At 42.8% G+C, this 6,752-nt stretch overlaps 1 protein-coding gene across 1 annotated transcript in view; it reads right to left on the bottom strand.

Annotated features, from left to right (window-relative positions):
* Nucleotides 1-1,306: 1,306 nt before the first annotated feature.
* Nucleotides 1,307-6,752, bottom strand: part of ogfod3 (2-oxoglutarate and iron-dependent oxygenase domain containing 3) — a 123,008-nt gene continuing 117,562 nt past the window's right edge. Inside the window, exon 10 of the transcript XR_004220603.1 lies at nt 1,307-1,382. The gene's annotated coding sequence lies outside the window, so the exon portion shown is untranslated. The remainder of the gene's footprint in view (nt 1,383-6,752) is intronic.

The following is a 6,752-nucleotide window of genomic DNA, read 5'->3' as shown; positions in this document are numbered from 1 at the left end:
GTGATCTCCTTGCAGATGGATTATGGATTTTATCAGACCAAAATACTGGCTAATTAACCCATTCATTGCCACCTCCTGGTAAATGGGATGTATTTAATGTATAGGGTTAAATCTGGATTTACAAACTGGAGGCAGCAATTGGACCCTGGGCTGTGATACAGGAACGGGGCTTCTAGATATTTCACAATGGGAGATTAGCAACTTATTCCAGTAGCCAATGGCAATGACCATTAAAGGGGAAGTTTGCCTTCAAATGAAAAGTTCGCAATTTTTTTAAATTAAAGTTATTTAGCTTTTCGTTAAGCAGCTATCTGGTTGCTAGGTTCAAAATTAGCAACCAGGTTTGAACAATAGATGAAAGATAAATAGAAAGGGGGCTGAATAGAATAAAAAGTAACAATAACATTGTAGCCCCATCATGTAATAGTTTTTTTTCTGGATGGAGTCGGTGACCCCCATTTGAAATTGTAAAATAATAAAAAACAAGGACCAAATGAAACATTGCTTATAATTGCAACGGATTCAGTTTTCCCCAGATACATGCCTGCCCTGTCTATAATGCCAGCCAGCAGGGGGTGCTAATCACAGGCTACCAAACAACTCAAGTGCTATATTTGTGCCATTATTAAATCCCAAGGCAGAAAGTGCTTTTATCCCTGCACAAAGGCACCTGTAGGCACATTTATCCGCACTCACAGTACCTCTCTGCTGAGATATAGATATATCATTACCTTGTAGCACTTTCATGCCTGGTTTATCCCCCATACACAAACCTGCAGGATTCCAGCTCACAAATGGAAGGCATTAAGAGGTTGCCCGAGGCCCAATCAAAATGTGCGTCACTGCTAACTCCTGTCGCTGGAAAGCCGGTACCAGACCGAGAGGCTTGATTCTAGACTGGATCTCAGAACCCAGAAGCAGTGAATGTTTCCAACCTCGCCCCCAGGGGAACAGGTGGAGCAATCAGTTGCCCAAACACACTGGAAGCTATAGGCAGAAAGAAGCTGCCATACTGAATAAACTCATAGGGGTAGGAGAAGTGGCAGGATGCCTGTTGGACTTGCCCAGTGATTATTATTAATCACAGCCCCTTTGAGATATGGAAGTCCCAGTCATTTAATTAGAATCAATTAATTAATGTGCGTTGTGTGCTCAGCCCCACACCAGACCTATCACTTGCAACAGTTGCTCTTTGGATTACATTGTGTCCTAAGGAGCAGGCCATATTGCTCACAAACTATACAGCTGACTATAGTTACAAAACTCCTAGTTACAGGGTGCTACTTACTTGTCTAGGGGGTTCACTCAGCTGGGGTTATATGAATCATCTGTGATTGGTCAGCGCGAAGGGATGACATCAGAGGGTGCTCCAGTCGGGTGCCCTGAGAGACATAAGAGAGCAATTTGAGGGTCAGAATGGAAGGGGTAGAATTGTGTACATTTTACACTGTTCACCATTTTACTTGTTGGCAGCAGGGAAACACCCCAACCTTCCTATAAACTGGGCTCCCAGATTACTAGAAAATGTAGGGAGACATCTACAAAATCCAGCTAGAAGGGCTGCACTGGTTCCAATTGTGGGGTCCCTGTTGGTGGATAAAAGGAAAATATTCATATTTGTTTGAAAATACAAATTTAGTTGGCATGGTGGTGCAGTGGTTGGCACCATAGGGGGTCCTGAGTTTGATTCCGGCTGGGGGGGGGGGTCTGTATGTTCTCCCAGTGCTTGTAAGGGATTCCCCTAGGGTTGCCACTCCTTTGAAGGGGAGGGTTACCTTTAAGTTAGGTTTTAATACGTTATAGAATGGCCAATTCTAAGCATCTTTTCAATTGGTCTTCATTATTTATTTGTTATAGTTTTAATTATCTGCCTCCTTCTTCTGACTCTTTGCTGTTTTTAAAGACCCCGGCAGCCAAAACACTATTGCTCTGAGGCTCCAGTTTTATTGTTATTGCTGCTTTTCGTAATTCTCTTTTCTATTCAGCCCCCTCTCCTATTCATATACCAGCCTCTCATCCAAACCACTCCCTGGTTGCTAAGGTAACTTGGACCCTAGCAACCAGATAGCAGTCGAAAATCCAAACTGGATGGCTCCTGAACTGAAAATGAAACAACTAAAAAAACTACAAAGAATACAAAATGAAGACCAATTGCAAATTGTCTCAGAATATCACTCTCTACATGAGGGATCCCCAACCAGTGGCACGGGGGGGCAACATGTTGCTCCCCAACCCACTTGGATGTTGCTCCCAGTTTTTTAATTTTTTAAATTTATTTTTAAATTCCTGGCTTGGGGCAAGTGTTGGTTGTATAAAACCCAGTGTAAAGCCAAACAGAGCCTTCTATAGGCTGCCAGTCCACATAGGGGCAATTAAAAAGCCAATGATTGCTTTAATTGGCACCCCCAGGAAGCTTTTTTCATGCTTGTGTTGCTCCCCAACACTTTTTCCAATTGAATGTGGTCACAGGTATTAAAGATTGGGGACCCCTGCTCTACATCATAGTAAAAGTTAACTCAACAACCCGTTTAATAGCAGCCACATACTGAATCCACACTCACTAATGAGCAAGTAATTCAGATCCATTCTGCAGACTGTACTGATTTATGTGCCGACATGCTTCTAAATTAATTGCTAATTAGCCATGGGGGATGTGGATTCGATATGCAGCTGTGACAGCCCTAGTTTCCTTCCACAATTAAAAAACATACAGGTTCCTGATATAAATGGTGATAGTGTGTGTAATAGGGACCTTAGATTGTAAGCTCCCGTGGGCTAACGTGGCAGCAAAATGCTGTGTTTGTGCCATAACAGAACCAGTGAAGGCCGGGGAGCGGCTGAGGGACGTTATTATCTCACAAACACAGTCTGTGGCCCCCAATTTACTCCGCCAATAATTACAATATCCAATGAATGTTGCAGGGGGGCTTATCCTATCACTGCGCCCTCGTTTGGATAATTATTAGGCCTTTTCATTACAGTTTAGAAGTTGGATTGGTTTTTATATATTTATTTTGCGCCCTATAATTTTCCCTGACATTTGAAAACTCCGGCGCTGCTGGAAGGGGCTGCGAAAGTGGAGGCGAAAGGGGGGGGATTAGCTCTCCGTTGGTTTCCGCCGACGCCCCGTGTAATTATTACACCAAAGGATTTCAGTCTCATTCTAAGCCAGTTAATTACAATGTGTAATTTATTTCACTTATAAGGGAATCTGTCCGTAAATGAAACACAGATTGTAATTAAATGCCAGACACTCTTGGGTTTCCAGATTTCAGGTAGAAATTGGCAGTCGCTCCTCAGGCTGGCTTGGGAACATCGCAGGGTTAATGCAGAATTCGGGAAGTTCATTACTGAAAGGTTTATTTGCCGAATATATGTCTATGGCTGGTCTTACTGGCCTGTACTTCTTGCTGTGGACTGAACTCCGCCCCAGTTGAGTCAAAGGGTGGGGCCTCTATGACAGTATGGCTGCTTACAGAGCTTTGTCACTACCTTAAAGAAGTATTAGCAGTGGCAGAAAATGCAGTGGGCTCCAGTCCTGTTTGGCCCCACTTTGCTGGGCACAGTGGCCGGTAGTGTGTTCTGTTTTTGTGGGTGGTGGGGCAAATTGCCTCTACTGGTAATGCCTAGGGGTGGGTGAATTAGTATGGAGGGCAGCAGGCCTAGAACATGCCAGTCTGACACTGTTACAGGGCAACTGTGACCCCAAGTTTGGGCTGTTGGGGGTGGTGCAAAGATCTTTACATTTCCAGAAACCAACAATAATGAATTTTCTACAACATACAGAATTGAGCTATTATACATGGGATTTACACTTTGTAGGTACTTTGTTCATCCTACCATGTGTTCTGGGGTATTATATATGGAATTGGCACTGTATTTATCCTGCTGTGGGTTCTGGGGTATTATACATGGAATTGGCACTGTATTTATCCTGCTGTGGGTTCTGGGGTATTATACATGGAATTGGCACTGTATTTATCCTGCTGTGGGTTCTGGGGTATTATACATGGAATTGGCACTGTATTTATCCTGCTGTGGGTTTACATGAATGGCACTTTTCCTGATGTGGATCTGGGTATATACATGGAATTGGGTACTCGTATTAGTCCTGCTGTGTGTTCTGGGGATCTATACATGGAATTGGCCTGTATTTATCCTGCTGTGGGTCTGGGGATTATACATGGAATTGGCACTGTATTTATCCTGCTGTGGGTTCTGGGGTATTATATATGGAATTGGGCACTGTATTTATCCCGCTGTGGGTTTCTGGGGTTATATACTATGGAATTGGGCAGCTGTATTTTATCCCGCTGTGGGTTCAGGGGATTATACATGGAAATTGGCACTGGTATTTATCCTGCCTGTGGGTTCTGGGGTATTATACATGGAATTGGCACTGTATTTATCCTGCTGTGGGTTCTGGGGTATTATACAATGGAATTGGCACTGTATTTATCCTGCTGTGGGTTCTGGGGTATTATGCATGGAATTGGCACTGTTATTATCCTGCTGTGGGTTCTGGGTATTATGCATGGAATTGGGCACTGTATTTATCCTGCTGTGGGTTCTGGGTATTATACATGGAATTGGCACTGTATTTATCCTGCCGTGGGTTCTGGGGTATTATACATGGAATTGGCACTGTATTTATCCCCATGGAATTGGCATGCTGTGGGTTCTGGGGTATTATACATGGAATTGGCACTGTATTTATCCTGCTGTGGGGTATTATACATGGAATTGGCACTGTATTTATCCTGGGGTTCTGGGGTATACATGGAATTGGCACTGTATTTATCCTGCTGTGGGTTCTGGGTATTATACATGGAATTGGCACTGTATTTATCCTGCTGTGGGTTCTGGGGTATTATACATGGAATTGGCACTGTATTATACATGGAATTGGCACTGTGGGTTCTGGGGTATTATACATGGAATTGGCACTGTATTTATCTGCTGTGGGTTCTGGGTATTATACATGGAATTGGCACTGTATTTATCCTGCTGTGGGTTCTGGGGTATTATACATGGAATTGGCACTGTATTTATCCTGCTGTGGGTTCTGGGGTATTATACATGGAATTGGCACTGTATTTATCCTGGTTCTGGCTGTGGCGTTCTGGGGGTATTATTACATGGAATTGGCACTGTATTTTCCTGCTGTGGGTTCTGTGTATTATACATGGAATTGGCCACTGTATTTATCCTGCTGTGGGTTCTGGGGTATTATACATGAAGATTTGGCACTGTATTTATCCTGCTGTGGGTTCGGGTATTTATACATGGAATTGGCACTGTATTTATCCTGCTGTGGTTCTGTTGGTATTATACATGGAATTGGCCACTGTATTTATCCTGCTGTGGGTTCTGGGTTATTATACATGGGAACTTGGCACTGTATTTATCCTGCTGTGGTTTTGGTATTTATGACATGAGTTGGCACTGTATTTATCCTGCTGTGGGGTTCTGGGTATTATACATGGAATTGGCACTGTATTTTATCCCTGCTTGTTGGTTCTTGGGTATTGTACATTGGAATTGGCACTGTATTTATCCTGCTTGTGGGTTCGTGGGTATTTTTACAGTGGAATTGGGCACTGGTATTTTATCCTGCTGTGGGTTCTGGGTATTATACATGGAATTGGCACTGTATTTATCCTGCTGTGGGTTCTGGGGTATTATACATGGAATTGGCACTGTATTTATCCCGCTGTGGGTTCTGGGGTATTATACATGGAATTGGCACTGTATTTATCCTGCTGTGGGTTCTGGGGTATTATACATGGAATTGGCACTGTATTTATCCTGCTGTGGGTTCTGGGGTATTATACATGGAATTGGCACTGTATTTAACCAGCTGTGGGTTCTGGGGTATTGTACATGGAATTGGCACTGTATTTAACCAGCTGTGGGTTCTGGGGTATTATACATGGAATTGGCACTGTATTTAACCAGCTGTGGGTTCTGGGGTATTATACATGGAATTGGCACTGTATTTATCCTGCTGTGGGTTCTGGGGTATTGTACATGGAATTGGCACTGTATTTAACCAGCTGTGGGTTCTGGGGTATTATACATGGAATTGGCACTGTATTTATCCTGCTGTGGGTTCTGGGGTTTTATACATGGAATTGGCACTGTATTTATCCTGCTGTGGGTTCTGGGGTATTATACATGGAATTGGCACTGTATGTGTTCAATTTGCCTCAAATCCCCTCAATAATCCCCACCCGCTTATGATCCAAAAGCGCTTTTAAAGAAATCATTGACAAGCACTTCCCTTAACTACCCCTCCATCGATGACCCATTCTGATTGCAATGGAATCTGGACAGCTTAATAGAAAGAATTTATCGGCAAGGCAAGCATCTCAATAATGTTTATTTAAACTACTGACTTAAAAACAATTTCAAACAGAGCTACAAATTAAAGAACGAATCACAATGTACCTTAACTCTTAAAAAGCTTCTCTAAGAAATTATCAATACAAACGAGAAAAAAAATCTTTAGCAATCTGCCGGGGAAGCCATTAAGGGTAATTTTCAGAGAAGCCGCTATCGACTGCACCCCTACATTGCCTCTCATCGTTAAGCCTTTCTGCAAGATGAGTGACAGTGTAAATGTGATTACATTTTTTTATCATTATTGGTAAGAACGCGCTATACAATCAGATTGGCCGGCGTCCCATATAATTGCCTTTCCGAGTGCGAGAAACTTCAAGATCTTTCAAGTGATATAATGATATGTGCTG

The sequence above is a fragment of the Xenopus tropicalis genome, chromosome 10, assembly GCF_000004195.4.
Source record: "Xenopus tropicalis strain Nigerian chromosome 10, UCB_Xtro_10.0, whole genome shotgun sequence".
Classification (NCBI taxonomy): Eukaryota; Metazoa; Chordata; class Amphibia; order Anura; family Pipidae; genus Xenopus; species Xenopus tropicalis.
This window is presented reverse-complemented; position numbering and strand designations above follow the sequence as displayed.